This window comes from Callorhinus ursinus, unplaced genomic scaffold, assembly GCF_003265705.2.
Source record: "Callorhinus ursinus isolate GAN/ISIS: 27379988/994484 unplaced genomic scaffold, GSC_fseal_2.0 scaffold40, whole genome shotgun sequence".
NCBI classification, from domain to species: domain Eukaryota; kingdom Metazoa; phylum Chordata; class Mammalia; order Carnivora; family Otariidae; genus Callorhinus; species Callorhinus ursinus.
The window spans coordinates 8,176,169-8,195,367 of NW_027397102.1; the positions used below are offsets into that span (position 1 = coordinate 8,176,169).

At 35.8% G+C, this 19,199-nt stretch overlaps 1 long non-coding RNA gene and 1 pseudogene across 1 annotated transcript in view; both read right to left on the bottom strand.

Moving 5' to 3' along the window:
* LOC112822662 (cytochrome c oxidase subunit 6A1, mitochondrial pseudogene) overlaps nucleotides 1–5,179 on the bottom strand; it is an 824,062-nt pseudogene extending 818,883 nt beyond the window's left edge.
* Nucleotides 5,180–15,477: 10,298 nt separating this feature from the next.
* The window catches only part of LOC141370617 (uncharacterized), a 42,547-nt gene continuing 38,825 nt past the window's right edge, over nucleotides 15,478–19,199 (bottom strand). Inside the window, exon 3 of the long non-coding RNA XR_012374808.1 lies at nucleotides 15,478–15,551. This is a non-coding gene — a long non-coding RNA (uncharacterized lncRNA). The remainder of the gene's footprint in view (nucleotides 15,552–19,199) is intronic.

Here is a 19,199-nt window from a genome sequence, read left to right on the forward strand (position 1 = left end):
GTAGTTCCTTGCTGTGTAGTGTCTCCAGAGGCTGGTGCTTCTGTGAGTGTCTCCAGTGTATGATGCGTGTGCTCTGCTGTTGCATCCTGGCTGATTGATCCTTTAAGCCAGCCATCTGCAGAGGATCTCTTTGCCTGTTGTGGGCTGTGTATGATCCCTGGCCTGAATGTGGCAAGTTTTAACTTTGTGTGCTCTGGTCTGCTTGTGAAATGAAACCTGTCTCTGAAGCCACTAGAACTGTGGCTGTACAAAGCTCCTAGTTTGGGAGATGCAGTGTTGGCAGGGGCTTGGGCTGGACTTCTGGTTGAGGGGGCTCACCGTGCTGGAACTGAGGCAAGCATGACTGGGAAGGACAGTTCTTCCAAAGAGCCAGGGGTGGGGTGGGGCAGGACATTGTGTAAGCAAGTTAGATAGCAATTGTGGGTGCTGTGCTGGTTCCCACAGGTGTCTTTGTGTTTATGCTGAGGGTCAGGGGAGAGAAATGGTCCCTGCCTGTTCCTTTTTTTTCTTGGAAGGGTCTGTCCATTAATGCTGCCTATCTGGGACACACACTCCAAGCTGAGCAACTATCCTCCCCACTCACTGTGTGCCCTAGGTTCTCTTCAGATTGCTATTTCTACACTATATGTCCATAGGCAGTTTGCTCTGCCTTTTCTTTAAGAGTGGCCCCAATGTCCTCTGAGCTCTCCCAGAGCCTAACATGCTGACCTTTAAAACTCCAGGCTTTAAGCTCCACTGCTTGCAAAATCTCACAAAATCAGCCCTTCTCACTTTCCAAACCGGTTGTTATGGGGAATCATTTTCCCCATGCTCACCATTTTGTGCTAGTTTGTCTTTGACTCTTCTTCACAACCAAAGCTCCCTCCCCACCACAGCAGCCATGATCCATTTTTCTTCCAAGCCACATCTCAGTGCTTCCTAACTTCTTCAGTGTGGCCTTTTCTCTACCTTTAGTTGTGGAGCTTGTTCTGCCAGTCTTCAGATTGATTTCTGGGGTATTTAGGATGATTTGATAGTTATCTAGTTGTATTCATGGGACGAGGTGAGCTTAGTGTCCTCTTAATCCACTGCCATCTTCAATATCCATGGGAATCTCTTTAGTCTCAATAGAAGTCAGTTTGTTTTGTTCATTGATTGTGAGACAGGGATCATTAGTCTATGCTTATTCGGGTCACACAGAAATCTAGTGCTAATTTTGGTCAATAGTGATTACTCATCTTTCCACAATTTAGATCACTTGAGAATAAGTGAACATAAGCGGACAAATCCCCTAAACCACTTTCCTAGTTTATATGAACAATAGACTGGCACTGGGTTTTTGTTTGTTTGTTTCGATTTTTGTTTTTTGTTTGTTTGCTTGTTTTTTAACAAGTGACTAGAAAGCTTATAACTAGATCCCTGGCCTCCACTTGCCCTTGATTCTCCATTAGGAAACATCATATAGAAAAATATGCCAGGGGTGCCTGGGTGGCTCAGTCAATTGATTAAGAGTCTGCCTTCAGCTAAGGTCATGATCCCAGGGTCTTGGGATCAAGTCCCGCATTGGGCTCCTTGCTCAACAGGGAGCCCACTTCTCCCTTTCCCGCTCCCCCTGTTTTTGTGCTCTCTCTCTCTCTCTCTCTCTCTGTCAAATAAATAAATAAAATCTTAAAAAAAGAGAACTATGCCACGTAGAAATGTGTCTTTGTCAGGACATGTTATATTTCCCCCCTTTTCTTTCTCTCATATCAAGTTTTGTCTCTGTAGATACCACCTCTTACTCCTACAACATTTCCATTTTATCTTCCCTTCAGCAAACTGGTAGTGATTCCTACAAAGAAGTTAAATGAACACAGACTTCCAATGTAGTAACATACATTAAGTGGCTTTGGTGAGGCTTAACTCCTCAAGACTGGTGATAATGGGCTTATGAGACATGAAGGTACCTAAGAGATTTTCTTCAGGGGCCAAAGAGATATCTAATTGCATGAAGATGCTGAAATATGAGACAGGAGGAGTGGTGTAGAAAAGTGGAGAATGAACGTCTCACTAAATAGTGTCCAATTCGTTTATTTAAAAATGCTGGTCATCCCAAGTAAAATGCAATTAAAGTCTAGATTCTCCTTCCTTGGCTTTGACTTGTGGTCCCACAAAGCCCAAAGGAAAGTTTCTCAGATATTTCAATCCTAGAGTTTGTAGCAAGTAGTGTTAGCATAACTTGAAACTGAAGGACCAGTCAGAATCCCATCAAATTCTCCTCAAAATTGCAGTAATATCTCTAGAAATCATATTCCAAGCATTGTCTTGGAGATCATCCCAGTGAGGTCATACCTAAATACACTTTTCTAAGGGCTTTCCTAAAGACCCTCCTTTCCTTCCCACCTTTAAGTTTATTGCCCAAGTTTCCCACTGTCTATGGGAAATAGATTATATTTATTCATCTGGATTGCAGAGCTGTAATGGTGATAATCTTCAGGGAGGTGCTTATATCATCTGTGCCTCCAGTGGTTCTGTTCAAAACCACTCCCTTTGGGGCTCTAATTAGGATGAACTGCCAGAGACTTGTTTCTCACTTATGCTTAGATGCACTACCCCTTGGCCTCTCTAAGCTCTGATTAGCCTTCTTGCATGATGTGTAGGAATAGACAGATTAATGATTAAGTATCTCATTTAATTTTGCTTTTGATAAGACAGCAGTCATAGCTATTGTCCTTTATCATGTAGAAAGGCACACTCCTGATACTGCTTGGGTCTTTAAAAACAAGGCCAAGAGTAGCAAAGCAATTAAAATTCAAGAGAAATCATAAATTCTATTGGGATTTAGTATGTTATTTAATTCTTCTAACAGGGGCTGAATCCCAGGGATGATAGAAAAGTCTGGATGTTTGTTGCCAGCCTAGAGACATGGCTAGTTACAAATTGGAATGTTGTCTGACTTGGGGCCAGAGATCTCTCTAAACTGATTTTTAATGGCCTTGCCCTTCCTACTGAGCTAAATATGTCAGTCAACAAAATTCACTGCAATCCTATTGCATACTTTGTCCTGATTTAGTGATGGAGAGAACCCAGATAGAGAAGATTAAGTTGTGGCTTTTGTGAAGGTCACATCTAGGGAGTTCCTTTAAGAGTGATGCATATGGAATGACAATTCTCAATTCTATTTCCATGGAGTTCTACATTTGACAATGTTTCTCCTTATGTATAGTTACATTAGATTTTACAGATACCCTAAGTAGAAGCATGTACTAATTTAGTGAATCAGGGCATGGATTAATGCTATAGAAGAATCTAACAGAACAGTGTTTCCTGATAGCTCCAAATAATTTTCTCTATTATAAAATTGGAAGAAAGCTAGTGTGACAAAGTCAGTGCTAGAAATGGCTGAGGTAAAATCTGGTCATCTTTGTGCTTTCCTACCAGGCCTGAGTACAGCTGGCCTCTTTAGCAATCCATAGGGAAAGGGATGGCACAGGATTATATGATAGCTGCAACCCTACCTTCCCCCAATCCTATTCTGAAAGGGTATCAGTGAGTGACTACTGTTTTTAGTTTTAGAGATATATTTTCTCCTGTGTAAATGCTGGCTAAAATAGAATTGTAAAAAGAGTGAAGGTTTGCATATTTCAGAAAGAAGTTGAGTTTTGCCTTATAAATTTAGAAGGGTCAGTTTACTTTTAATAAGGTTCAGCCTTGCATATAAGTTCATTTGAACTGATTGCACATAGAACAGGAAAGCACTCCTTATCCTTAAATGCTTGAACTTTTATCATTAGCAAATTTTTCCTCTCTGTTCTTTTCTTAATATTGTAAACTTCCTGTGTTTAAGTTTTCCCCATCACTAAACTTGGGACAGAATATGTCATAGGAATGCAGTGAATCCATGTTGTTTGATTGATGTAGATCAGTGGAATACAAACAAGAACATTACAACTCAGTTTAGAAAGGTCTATGCCTTAAGTCAGACAAAATGCCAGTCAATAACTAGCTGTGTTTCTGGGCTGATGATGAACATCAATCCTCTTTCTATCATTCCTGGGATTCAGTCCCAGTTAAAGGCATTAAGTTACACACAAACATAAATTTAGCTGTGGTTCCTGTCTTTAAAAATTTCACAAGCTATTAGAAGAGAAAGTGATTGAACTAAATAATTACAGGATTAATCAATCTGATAGCTTTATCAAATGTCATAAACAACTCTCCTCAGGGGCCAGGCAGGTGATATAAACTAACTATTAATAAAATGAGTTGTGGAGAATGACAATTTATAAGTGAACAAATCCTACCTAAAGACTTCACATTTAAAATTATTTTAATGCTCTACCTAGCAATATATTTTTTGTCACCTGGCTAGGATATCAGGACACTTTCCCTCCCTGGAAGAAAAGAGGCTATAAGTATAAGGGACAGAGTTGCATGAGTAGAAAAATAAAATTATGTTGATAGTTGCACTAGGCTTAATTAAACTGACTTTGTAATAAATATATATATTTCAAATAGATTGTGGAATGTCCAATCATGGAAATAGCATGTAGCTATCAAAAATGGTCTTAAAAGAATATTTAATGGCATTGGGGAAATTCTCACAAGATGAAGATTGAAAAGGTCCTGATAAAACTCTTCTTTTTTTTCTTCATGGACCAATCTAAGTTATTTATTTAAGCCATCTCCTGCCATAAGCAAATGGATGGAAGATTAGTATACTGGTCGTCATTTGATGCAAGTAAGGAAGGTGAGCTTAAGGTCCCATAGACTTTTCTGGTCCGTGTGCAGAGTGATGGTCCAAACCAGTGCTGTGGTCCCCACTGGGTGGTGGTCCAGGTTCTCTTTATTCATCTTCAGAGCCGGTTGGAAGTGGATTTACGTGAGAGTTATGGAATAAACTATGATTACCATCTCCCCAGAGAAAGGGCTTGGATCTAATGCAGAGATGGGGGTGGCCGATGAACTCAGGTCTCTCGTGCTTTCCATGAGGTGACTTCAGGAAGACATTCAGCATGCTCACACCCACGCCAGGGAGCATTACCAAGTAGGTGAGAGCCTTTCACATGCAAGCTGAGGCCTCCTCGCCATGGGCACCACTCGACATGGAATGCCCCAGCTGTGCCCCAGATGGACCTAGCAGCCCAGACAGCCAGGACACAGCTGCCACCACCACCGCTATTTTTGACCTGGACCCTGATAAAATTCTATCATCTATCATCTATCTATCTATCTATCTATCTATCTATCTATCTATCTATCATCTATCTATCTATCTATCATCTATCTATCATAATCCTACTACATGGACACACTCATGGAAAATAAAAGACTAAGGAAATATACCAAAATATCTGCATTAGGTTATTCTGGGTGATGGGTTAGCTACACTTTTTATTATCTTCTTTGTGTTCTTTCACAGTTTTGTAACAAACTCTATGTTGTTGTAATCAGGAAAAATTATAATTATATCTTAATGGACATGCTAAACCTAAAGAATGAATAAAGGGATTTCAATACAAGTAGAGCAAAAGAATATATGGTAGAGAAAAGGCCATCCTACCACCTTCAAAATCATAATCACCTAAGCAATTGCATAGACACAAAGCTATTTCTAGTTTAATTCTGAGCCTGTTCTAGGTAGCTTATGCAAAACTGTATGGCAACTAGCAAAACCTAAACCCAGTTTTATTTTCAGAGACTGTAAACAGTTGTGTTTGTGTGTGTGTTTTAGATTTGTCAAGGCTCTCCCTTCTCCGTGTACTGGTACACCTTGCTTCAACTTATAAATGTATTCGTTTTTACAAAAAAGATTTTGTTTATTTGAGAAAGAGAGAGAGAGAGTGTGCACAGAGGGAGAAGCAGACTCCCCGCTGAGCAGAGAGCCTGATGTGTGGCTCAATCCCAGGACCCTGAGATCATGACCTGAGTCTAAGACAGATGCTTAACCAACTGAGCCACCCAGGCGTCCCAATAAGTGTATTCTTGAAAACATGTGTGTGTGTGTGTGTGTGTGTGTGTGTGTGCATGTGTGCATTGTAGACTGCCCAGTAGGAATAGAATTTTCTTTAGTTAAGTACCTACTATGTTCCAGATACTCTGTTAGTTGTTTTCCAAACACAGTTTCACTCATCTATACAAGTTAGAAAATTAGCTACTGTGTCCCATATTTTACAGGTGAGAAAACAGATTCAATGAAGTTATATTACTTGCTAAAGGAAATTGACACAGTTCAAGAGTGGCTGAGCTGAATCTTGAATTCATCGTGTTCTGGTCAAAATCTGTGCTTCTTCCATCGTACTGATTTGGCCTAAAGTTTGCCACCCAACCTCTGAACCTTGGTTTCTTTATCTTTAGTATGAAGAGATGACAATATAAAAATGCAGGACTTTTTCAATTCTGACATTTTATGAGTCTGTAATTACAACCAACCTCATAGAGCTGTTACGAGGATTCTGTGCAATTGTCTTTAAAAGGGGGGCAAAGTATGATACAAAGTCAAGGTGTTATTTTGTTAAATCAAATACTACTGTCCCATACACTCACATAATTTCAGAGCTGCTTCATCATTCCAGCTGACAACTCTTCAACAGTTGTACCTAAAGTTGTCTCTCTAGTTTGTTAGGCTCCAAGCCTCAAGGCAAATAAGCACATGCATGCACAAATGCTTGGTGTGTGGGAATGTGTGTATTGAGATGCAAGGAACTTTAAGAAATTGAACAATTTTTTTGTATTGTGAATGTCAGCATCTAACTGAATTTTTATATATTACTTGTTTTTGTAGGTTTTGTTGTATTTCTAAATTGGACCTGCTTGAAAGAGTATGGCATACAAATAGAGAAATCAGCCTGAAGTAAATGAAATGTTACCTTACTCCGTCAAGATTCTTCAAGATGTTTTTAAAGTATTATCATTAGCCTAGTACTATGAAAAATCTACATTCACTTTGTGCTTCGATCTGGAATTTGTAGCAGATTTTCAGTGAGTTAGTTAAAAAGGAATATCCTTTTCATAGCTATTTACTACCCTTTCCCAAATTTAGCCTTCCACAATGTAAACCAAATTGTAGAACACCAAAAGCCTTTCACTACTGAATTTCATGCACTAATTGGGCACAGAATGCTTTCTTGCCTGTGTAAATGGCTTACATATGCGACCTCTAATTCAGCAGGTTTAAATTAAAGAACACAAAAATTATAAGGAGAGGACCTCTGCATTGTGGGCTATATTTTCTATTCTTAAAGAAATTATATATTTAAATATATACACAATTTACATATATTTATTTAAGTTATATTATATATAAATATATATATATTTCATGCATTTGTTGTAAAAATATTTTACATTTTTTTTGGAAGAAGGGGAGGAAGGGGCTGTTTTTAAGGAAATTATAAGAAAAAAATCACTTTGATCTGTTCATCTATTGAAATCATGTAACAATATTTATTGTAACAGATTTTTCATAAAACAAAGAAACATCCTGACAAGAAGTTTCAGCATAGGCAGTTGGAAGTAGGTAATCTCTTAAATAAATACTAGGTCAAAGATAGTATGGTTGTAGCACATGTTCTATGTATAGGGATAATTACTTAGTGATATTTCAGGCACGTTTAAATCATGTATTATGATGATATTGCATTCTATTTATCTTTTAAATCATTAACATTATAATTTTACACAAGACAGAATATTTTTATTTTACTTCATTAGTCTAGTATTAGAGACAACATAAATAGTTTAGAAGAAATAAATTCAGAAGTAAATAATTATATTCCTAGAACTAAATACAGTTGATTGAAATGTGTTTAAGATTTAGAATAACATTTCTCTAACCTATTGATTCATACTGACCATATTTGTAAGAAAAATAAAGGTCTGTCCTCATAAATGTCTCTGTTACTCCTACATGGATTGTACTCTGTGGTAGCATCTGAAACTTTTGCTATTTTCATATAAGGAATGGTGAACTTTTGTAACATTTGGCTTGAGGGCCAAATATTGGAGTCCCTCTTCTTTTGGCCATCATACAAACTATGTGACATTGTTTTAATTTACAAAATTCAAGTATTGTTGAGTGAGAGAACTTTGTGCAAATCTATATTAAAAGAATGCAACCTGTTCAAAATTTTGAAGTTTATAGTTAGTAATACCAACTGAGGATAAACATGGCTAAGCTGAGTTCCTTGAGAAACAAGTCAGAGGGTAATTATTTGTGTCTTAGCCTGGTCTTATTGTTAGCTTCATAAACAACCCAGAGGGAATTCTGTAGCTCTATTCCATCTTAAGTCACTAATATCTGCCAAAATAGTAAACAAAAAGTGAATACATGAATAATAAAGGTCTTTAACATACCTGGATAAGTGTAGTTATTTAATTTGTTTTGATTCTGCCTTAGTTGTATGCAAGGTTCTTTGGTCTGATGAATTTGGAGAAAAACACCATAGAAAGTAAAATTTGTGTTTGCATTATTCAGCTCGCTTTGAATTAACTATGCTGTAGTAGTTCATTTTTTAGTTTCTCTGACAACTATACAGTTTAGCTGTCCTTTGCAAATGAGTGCAGTGCATTTCAGAAGTCCAGAAACCACAGTCAAATGTTTCCCTAGTCATGCTGTGTTAATCAGGAAACCATAAATCTGTTACTGTCACATTCTTTAACTGTAGCCCTTGTATTATAAAAAATGTATTATAAATTAAAAAGTAAATAAATAGGATCTACTAAGCCAAAAACTAAAAAAAAAAAAAAAACTTCATTGTTTTTATTTGTTTTAACATCAATAGTTTAAAAAAAAATTAAGAGAGGAAGCCTGATCATCCCAGTTGGATTACAAAATACAGCCCAACCACTACTTTAGAAGATAAAGTACAGATGTTCTATAATGAAGGGAACTAGGAATTCATCTCGGTAACCAACTTTGTGACCTCAAAGCTGCTTCACTGTTTACAGATATATTCATTTAGGTGAGACCCACACCTAGTGGTAATGATGAAAATGTGTTGGAATGTTTAAGACTCCATCATGCTGATATTCTCAGTAGCAAGTGTACAACATACTCTTGGATTGAGGATGAAAGAATGCTACAGTTGAGTTCCAGGTGTGATGGAGATTTATGACACCCTATTATTATGATTTTCTTTAAGCCTTGAATTCCTACAGTAATTCATCTGAAAAACCTAGCAACACTGCAATGGTTTGCAAAACCAACTGACATATAAGAAAGCTTTGTTTCTGACGGCATTAACTCTACAGATAATTACAATTATTAACTCATGTGACATGCTTGTGTTTGAGGATAAGGTTAAATGGTTGCTTCTCTACTGCATGTTCTTTGATACTTCCTACTTTTGAAATCGCTTCCATAATTGTTATAAATAAAAGAAAGGTGGTCTGTTTTTTCAATTCATTTGCTATGTTGCTCTTTCTCTTAAGTTTAATATATGTGTCATACACACAGATATGTATACTCATAGCCCACTAGACTATGCTTTTCAGGATGTATGATTATCCTTTATCTGTGTGGATTCTGACTTTGGTGGTGAAAATTATCCATTTACAGACAAATATAAGTCCAACTTTTTTGGATTCTAAATATAATATGTCTTATACAAAACTCCCAGTGAACGCTTTTCTAACCCCAACATTATGCTATGCTGTTTTTATTACACCATCTAACCTTTTAAATAAACAGAACTATGTATTCATTCAATGGTTATGATAATCTGCTCTAAATGAATCACCAATTTTAAGAGATAATACAAAATTCTAAAATTGTTATGATCATAACTAATATTTTAACAACTCAGCCTCCCTCACTTTGCTCATACAATCCCATCAATTTAGAATCTCTTCTTTCCTTCTCTATGCAAATTATACACATAAATCAGTATAATCTCAAATTCCACTTATCACTTCCATGGTTTTTGATTCTTTTGATTTAAAATATTTTCTCTTTTAGAAGGAAAAAAGAATGATGGATCACATGAGTAGACTTAAGGAACTCGTGACTCCATCAAATGTAGTAACATTCATATCATAGGAGTCCCAGAAGAAGAAGAGAGAAAAGGGGGCAGAAAGTTTATTTGAGGAAATAATAGCTGAAAACTTCCCTAATCTGGGGAAAGAAAGAGACACCCCAATCCAGAAGGGACAGAGAACTTCCATCAAAATCAAGAAAAGCGGGCCAGCACCAAGACATATTGTAGTTAAATTTCCAAATTTTAGAGATAAAGAAAAAATTCTAAAAGCAGCAAGACAAAACTCAGTAAGACAAAAGAAGTGCTTAACTTACAAGGGAAGACCGGAAGGTTAGCTGCAGATCTCTCCACAGAAACTTGGCAAGCCAGAGTAAAGTGGCATGACATATTCAACGTGCCAAAGGGGGGATATCTGCAGCCAAAAATAATCTGTCCAGCAAGGCTATCATTCAGAATAGAAGGAGAAATAAAAAGTTTCCCAAACAAAAACTAAAGGCGATTGAGACCACTAAAACAGCTCTGCAAGGAATATTAAAGGGGACTCTGAGCGGAAAGGGAAGACCAAAAGTGACAAAAATGAAAGGAACAGAGAAAATTTCCAAAATCAATGACAAAATAAGTAATAAAATGGCACTAATACATATCTATCATTAATTATTCTGGGTGTAAATGGACAAAACTCTCCAATCAAAAGATATAGGATATCAGAGAGAATGAAAAAACAAGACCCATTTATATGCTGCCTACAATAGATTTATTTTAAACCTAAGAGACCTGCAGATTCAAAGTGAGGGGATGGAGAAATATTTATCATGCAAATGGATGTCAAAAGAAAGCTGGAGTAGCAATGCTTATATCAGATAAACTAGACTTTAAACAAAGACTGTAACAAGAGATGAAGAAGGGCACTATATCAAAATAAAGGGGACTATCCAAAAAGAAGATCTAACAACTATAAATATTTATGCCTCCAAATATATAAAACAATTAATAACAAATATAAATGAACTCATTGATAATAATCCAATAATAGCATGCTACTTTAACACACCACTTACATCAATGGTTGGATCACCTAAGCAAAAAATCAAAGAGGAAACAATGGCTTTCTATGACACACTGGACCAGGTGGACATAACAGATATATTTAAAGCATTTCATCCCAAAGCAGAATACACTTTCTTTTAGAGTGCACATGGGACAGTCTCCAGAATGGATCACATACTAGGTTACAAATCAGGCCTCAACAAGTACAAAAAGACTGAAATCAAAAACAAGACAAAAAAACTGGCTTATTATCTGTCCATAACACTATGAAACTTGAAGCTAACCACAAGGAAAAATTAGGAAAAAAACAGATACATAGAGGTTAAACAACATGCTACTAAAGAATGAATGGGTCAATTGGGAAATTAAAGAAGAAACTAAAAAAAAAAAAAAAGGAAATGAATAAAAGGGAAAACACAATGGTCCAAAACCTTTGGGATGCAGCAAAAGTGGTCCTAAGAGAGAAGAATATACCAATATATGCCTACATCAAGAAGTAAGAAAAATTTCAAATAAACAACTTAACCTTACATCTAAAAGGGCTAGAAAAAGAACAACAACGAACCTTAAAGCTAGTGGAAGAAGGGAAATAATAAGGATTAGAGCAGAAATAAATGACAGAAACTAAAAATAAACAGTAGAATAGATCAATGAAACCAGGAGCTGGTTCATTGAAAAAAGTAATAAAATTGATAAAGCTCTAGCCAGACTTATAAAAAAGAAAAGAGAAAAGACCCAAAAAAGTAAAATCACAAATGAGAGAGGAGAAATAACAACGAACAGCACATAAATACCAAAAAAATGAGAATATTATGAAAATTTGCATGCCAAAAATCAGACAATCTTGAAGAAATGGATAAAATCCTAGAAATATAAAAACTACCAAAATTGAAATAGGAAGAAGTAGAAAACTTGAACCGACCAATAACCCGCTTAGAAATTGAATCAGTCATTAAAAATATCCCAAGAAACAAAAGTCCAGGGCTAGATGGCTTCATGAGGTCAGTCTACCAAATATTTAAAGGAGAGTTAATACCCACTCTTCTAAAACTATTCCAAAAAAAAAAAAAGTGGAAGGAAAACTTCCAAATTCATTCTATTAGGCCATCATTACCCTGACTCCAAAACCAGACAGACTCCTCTAAAAAAGAGAACTATAGGCCAATATCCCTGATGAACATGGATGCAAAAATGTTCAACCAAATACTAGCAAATCTTATCCAGCAGTACATTAAAAGAATCATTCACCATGATCAATTGGGAATTATTTGTGGGCTGCAGGGTGGTTCAATATTCACAAATTGAACGTGATAAACCACACTAATAAAAGGAAGGATAAGAACCATATGGCCTTTTCAATAGATGCAGAAAAACCATTTCACAAAGTACAACATCCATTCATGATAAAAACCCTCAACAAAGTAAGGATACAGTAAACGTACCTCAACATCATAAAGGCCGTATAGGAAAAACCCACAGCTAATACCACCTTCAGTGAAGAAAAACGGCAAGCTTTTCCTCTAGAATCATGAACAAGACAGGGATGTCTACTCTCAACATTGTTATTTAACATAGTACAGAAAGTCCTAGCCTCAGCAATCAGACATCAAAAAGAAATAAATGATATCCAATCAGCAAGGAAGAAGTCAAACTTTCACTATTTGCAGATAACATGATACTCTATATCGAAAATCTAAAAATTTCTTGATCTCTCATTTTCAAAAATTATAAAAAGAATCAGCAGGCTGTTAGACTTTCAGGTTCTGAAAATTTTTAGTTTAACTCCTAATCTCTCCCCTCAAAATTTTTTTTTCACCACAAGACATGTGGTCTGTAAGACTGGCGTACATTTAAGATGTGTGTGTGGATGTGAGAGGAAGAGAAACAGAGAGAGAGAAGATACTTCCATGTAGTTTACTTTACTATATAGTGACTTGGCTTTCACCTATAGGGACAAATGACACTTAAGTATTTCTGGTCACTTGGCAAATCAAAGAGTAGACAAACAACACAGGGACTGAAATGTCAGATGTCTGCTTTTTCCCTTCACATGTGTATTTCAAAACAAAAACCGGAAAAAAATGGACTTTCAAAATAGGAGACTTTGGTAAGTTTCGTGTGTGCTGCAGCTACCCTGTTGCAGGCTTGTGTTTAGATTGGATCCAAATGCCTCACTGACAGACATAGGACAAGTCCAAATAGTTGCTTCTAGATAAAGTTATTTACACTGAAGTTTGACCCCCGAGGGCAACAGAGCAGCTAAGTATCCTGGGAAATACTAACAAACAGGCCTACTTTGCTCCAGATCATTCAGATTAAAAACAACAACAACAACAACAAATTTCTGATAACTTCAAAGCTTCTTTCCCCCAGCATGCATCCTAGTTTTCATGAAAACAGGAATTTGAAACTTATATCCTTTATATCAAAATATCAGGAAACAGGCCCTTAGCATTTGGTTTCTGTCTCAAAGACTTTCAACAATATTGGCCACATACCATTTTCTATTATGGTTATAGGCCAGCAAGGTCACACAATGTGAAAGAAGCACAATCATTTTTACATTGTAAAGTCGGTTTTAAAAAAAGAATTTTGAAGTTAGACTGCGATGAAGGAAGGATTTAATTTGGTCAGCCATATGTGATTCATCAAGTATGAATATGCTTATGTAACATGCATTATACTGTATGTGTTTGTTCCTAATCCTTTACACACTTGTGGCCCAAGTAGTGTCCAGATTGTGAGAACATTTTCTCAGTTCTTGGTCTGATTTAAATACACATCTTGAGTTAAATGTAAGTTTAAATTTGTAATGTTTTAACAAAAGTTTCAGGAAAGGGTTGTAATTGAGTAGAGATAAATTTGTTTTGTAATTGTTGATATAATGTGAGATTTTAAAGGAAGACTTCACTGAGCATGGGACATTTAAAATAAATTTTGTTAAAGCCGATATCTCAATACAAGATGTCATCCAAGCCCCCTGCCATTTTAAGAGAAATATTTCTTAAAAATAATATTCAATACAACAATTTCCTTGTGCATGAAAAGAATTAGCCTCTTTTAGTTGAACTGTAACACAGAACCTTTCTTTCCATTCATCTCTTGTCTCCTTTTATAGTGATATTGCTTTTCTTATTATTCAAGTAGAAAAAAGACAGCCTTGAAATCTGAAGGACAGACCTCCCCAATACACACACTGTTTGCAAATGAGCCTTTATACCATTGCATTGAATAAATGTTTTCCTTTTATGTCATACATGTGATTCAAGTTCTTTGACAAAAAGTAAGTGTATTTTAACAGTTGTCAATAACCATAATGGGTACTTCCTCACTGAAGACAAACCTGTAATTTGGTAGTAGGAGATATGCTAATATTGTAAATCATGGTGTTCTTTTTGTTTACCTGTGGCAGTGGTAACCTTTGAATTACAGCTGTGTCATTGATCTGGATTGCTGCTCATTTTATCTAGAAAATTATTATTTATAGGCTCAAAGGAACTTAATACTACTGTGAAGTTCAATCTGAGACAAATAAGGAGATGTTTATTAAATGGGGTAAATTGAGGCTAACTTTTTTATTTGGGGGTTTGGAATATGAAGAACGTTTATTACATATCCAAAACAGTAGAAGAAGAGAAGGAATTTCTTTAAATAGCCAGTGACAGAGGAACAACTTAATTTCAAGCCCAGTGCCCTTTCTCTCCTGTATTGCAGTTGTTGGACAAGTATGCCGGGATAGTGATTGAGGAGGGAAAACATTCCTTCTTGCTTGGGAGAACAGAATGTTACACGAATTTCTTACCTAAGGAGACCAAGTCAAGAAAGTGCTCAACTCAAGGAGCACTAAAGAAACATTTGAAACAATAAATTCTGCTGCTTTTACTTCAGTAAGAATTTTCAATCTGTACCCACATAGAAAATTTAACTTCCCGAAAAAAAGAAGAAGAAAATAACAGATAATAAAAATGGTCCTGTGCATTTGAAGCATCCCTGAAAAAAGTGACAAAGTTAATCTTTATATAAAATTTGAGATTGTTTTCCCCTTTCCTGTCAAGGGGGTTAGGGCAAGATTCCATATTGAAATATTTTTTGGAAAACCAGAAAAAATAAGGGGAAATATTGTTTTTTCATTTTCTTGTCTGAAGATCTAATTTATTTTATTTTATTTATTTTTTTGAGATTTTATTTATTTGACAGAGAGAGACAGCAAGAGAGGGAACACAAGCAGGTGGAGTGGGAGAGGGAGAAGCAGGCTTCCCGCTGAGCAGGGAGCCCGATGCGGGACTTGATCCCAGGACCTTGGGATCATGACCTGAGCCGAAGGCAGACGCTTAACGACTGAGCCACCCAGGCACCCCATGAAGATCTAATTTATTTTAATGACATGAAAACTAGTAGTCAGGTTTATATGTAATAGTATGTGAATATATTTATTATATTTCTAGTAAACTCAGAGACCCTTCACTCTACTAAAAATCATAACCAAATAGCAAATCCATAGAAAGAGACATTTTATCTCATTTTGAAGAAGAGAAAGATTTCTGAGAGTTTTCCTCTCAAGGTTACTGCCTGTAGTAGAAGAAGAAAAAAAAATTAAGTTAGACACCAAACTGCTAACACTGAGTACTTTTTTGTACTTCTTTGTACTTGGCACTTATCTGAATTTCCTTTGTTTTCTAAATATATTAGTAGATGAGTAAAAGTTATTTTTTTAATTGTTGGTCTGATATCATACACTCTTTTTCTTTCCTTATATATGTACCATTTGAACCTTTTAAAAGTTACTATTCTGATTCACAATTTTGAGAATAGTGAGGTAAATAGTAAATAGAAGTGAAATATTTATTCTTCCATATATTCATACTAAAATATTTCTTGTACATCTCCAATGTACACTGTTTAGTGCTCTGTGAAATGTAAAGTTGAAGACAGCATAATCCCTGATCTTGAGGAACCAAAAATGCTAGAAGCTTTTACATATATCTAAAAGAGTCATATGTGGAAAAAAAGATAGTCATATGTGGTGAGACGTGGTGCAAGCTCAGTGTTGTAAGAGTAAGCTATGAATACCAGATGAAACATTTTGATTTTATCTTGTAAGTATAGATGAGATTAAAGGTTTTAAATCAAGGATATGATCAAAATGATGCCACAGAAAGATACATTTTCTGGCCATGTTTGTAGTGCTGCATTAGAATAGGTTGGAGTCTAGAATAAAGAGGCCACTTAGGAGGCTATTGCAATGTGAGACACCAGAATCACAGCAGTACTGTCAGTGTGCAGACCCTGAGAAAGAAAAATCAGCTAGTTTGTGTTTGGTATTGCTGTGGGGTGAGACTGGAGCAGGGAAGGAGGGAAATGGTGGCTGGCCACACAGAGAATTGAAACAAAACTATCTCTGAAGTTGTTAACTTTGGAAGACTAGGAAAATATTGTCACTTGACAAAAAAAATTCAGTGCCTCCAGATGCATAGAGCTGATGACGAATTTCAGTTTTAACAGGAAGTTTACAATTGAAGAAAAGGAAAACAAATTTCAGGGATTCTGTCCCTTGGCAATGCAGTTTAACAAAAAGACCCAGGCTAAGGCATTAGGAGACTAAGATCATATTTTTAACCCTATCACGAGCCACTTTTCTGTGCCTCCCTTTCTCTGTCCATGGACAGAGTGTAACCATACTTCTCTCACAGGGATATTCACTGAGAGGTGGGGCAAGTGATTAGGCTTCCTCAGAAGGAAGTAGACATAGAAATCCTAGCTTCATTATGTTCTGCTCAATAATAACCTACTCACAGAGTAACAATAACAGTGGTTGAAATATCTGAAAAGCAGTGCCTGGAGGAAACAGAACAAGACTCTTTTGTGAGTTAAAAAAAAAAAAGAAAGTAAAAGAAAAAAAAAACAGACCTTTTGAAGAGGAGAAAGAGAAGAGTAAAATAAAAAGAACTCCTTAGTACCGTATTGGTGATCTCAAGGTCTAAAACAGTTAATGCATGTCTGTAAGCACCTTGTTTTTTTCTTTTAATTCCTTAAACTGGTTAGACATATAAAATATTATAGGGTGTGAATTCATATTCGGGGGTACCTGGAGCGGGGTGTGTAAATAAAAGAGGGAAAATTTAATTGCATGATCCTTGGAAAAGGACTTTTGTAAAACGTGTTTGAAATTTTCTCCCTAATACAACTGAGCCTATCTTGTTCTCTATTGACAGTTCCATTTTTATTTTTTAATTGGTACAAAGAAAAGATTAATATTCAATATTGCAGACTATTATTTAAAAGTTTCATTAAATTTCAAATGAGCAAAATTGAGTGGGAAATAATGTTTTTTTGTACAAAGATCAAAATGAAGTACTAGGATTGGAAATCTTTTCACATTACCTTCATCATAAATTTATATTCAATTGTTGATTTTTACAAATCAAAAACAGGCTAATAAAAATTATATACCAAATCAAGAGTGTAAATGTGCTCACAGATTTGATCCAAAAAATGCCATTTTAAGAGAAAGGTTTGTATTTAAAATAGATCCCTGATTATGCTAATTATACTAATTCTTTCTTAATTATCGAATTGCTCAGCATTTGGTACAGTTTACCAAAATACAGAGAAATCCTACAGGAAGATGTGATTTCCTAATAAGAGCAGTCAAATCAAAATGATTTGAGAAAGTGATACATTCTCATCAGCTTGCTTCTTATGGTGCAGAGGGGAAACTGGAGGATGGCAACTTAAGTTTTCATGACCCATTTATCAGATCACAACCCAATTTAAGACTCATAAATAAATCCACAACATAAATTGAGGAAAGCTAAAGCTTATTCACTTTAATAACCATAAGGATTGAGGATAATATATTAAAATTGAAATGGGAAACCACCTGAAGAGTCAAGATAAGAAAATGAATCAGAAAATTTTCAATTGAAAGCATTAAAATTAGTGTTAAAGAAAATAATTTGCACAAAGTATTAAAAAGAGGAAACTACACTAATTGAAAGTGTTAATGCATATAAAAATGGAGAGAGAAATCACACAACAGCAAAAAGCCATCTTTGCATGTAACAGGGTTTTGTTTTTGTTTTTTGTTACCATTTTATGTTTTCTACTTAGAAATAAGCAAACTCATAATCTTCCTTAAAGTGATACATACAATAAATGCAACACAACTAGGAAAAACATGAAGATTAAAAGAAGCGTTGGGAGAACATTTAACTTTGGTCATTTGGACTGGATTTTAGAAAAGAAAAGTCACTCAGACCATTGTTTCCTTTGTTGAGGCTCATTTCATAACCTAAACAGAAACACCTCCATATTTGAAGGAAAAACTCAATTATAATATCTGAGATGAGGGTGATTGTGACCAAAGCAATCTTTCTAACTATCCCTCCCAAAATACATGATTCTATTTACCTGAGAAAATCATACACATGCATTTCAAAATAAACAGCTTTTTATTTCATAGAGAACTGGTCACAATGAGTTCAGGTTGCAGAGCTGCCTGTTTGGACAACCAAAAAAGCAGTCTCAAGGATTCAGGAAGTTAGGCTCACTTCTTTTATTGACACTGTGTTTTCCATATCTCAAAATAACTCCCAGGGTTCTAGCTCTTCCACTTAGCAATATTTCTAAATTACTTCCTTTTCTCTGTCCTCTCACTTAGCAAACCTGCAAAATACTGAACCGGTTTAAAAAATGACCAAAGCTTCTGATATTTTAGAAGTCTTTTAAATAGAAAGGATTTTTTAAGTGCTAGTGGTAACTAAATAGTGAAATTTGATGCTAAAGAGTATGCTTATTTTAACTAGTGGTACAGTTCCTGTGTGTGGAGAGTGGCGGCTCCACATTCCTGCACCTCTAAGTAGTGGGCAGAGTGGACTTACTTTGGGGGCACTTTACTTAAGCCAACAGAATGTGGTCCTGTTCCTCCCAGATAATTTCCTAGGACACACTGGCATTCAAAAATCCTGAGCATAAGCTGCAAAGATTTGGCAACTGTTGTGGTTTTGGTGTGTGTGTGTGTGTGTGTGTGTGTGTGTGTGTGTGTATTCACAAACACACAGGCATGAAGTACGGTCTGTTGAGAAAAATAGACCAGTTTCAGCTGGGAGCCTGGCATTCCTTAGGCAATAGCAAGAGCCAAGGAAGAATTAACATAACAATAAAAATTATTTTAAAAAAATTAAAAAGAAAAAGAAAAAAAAAAGAACCAAGGAAATA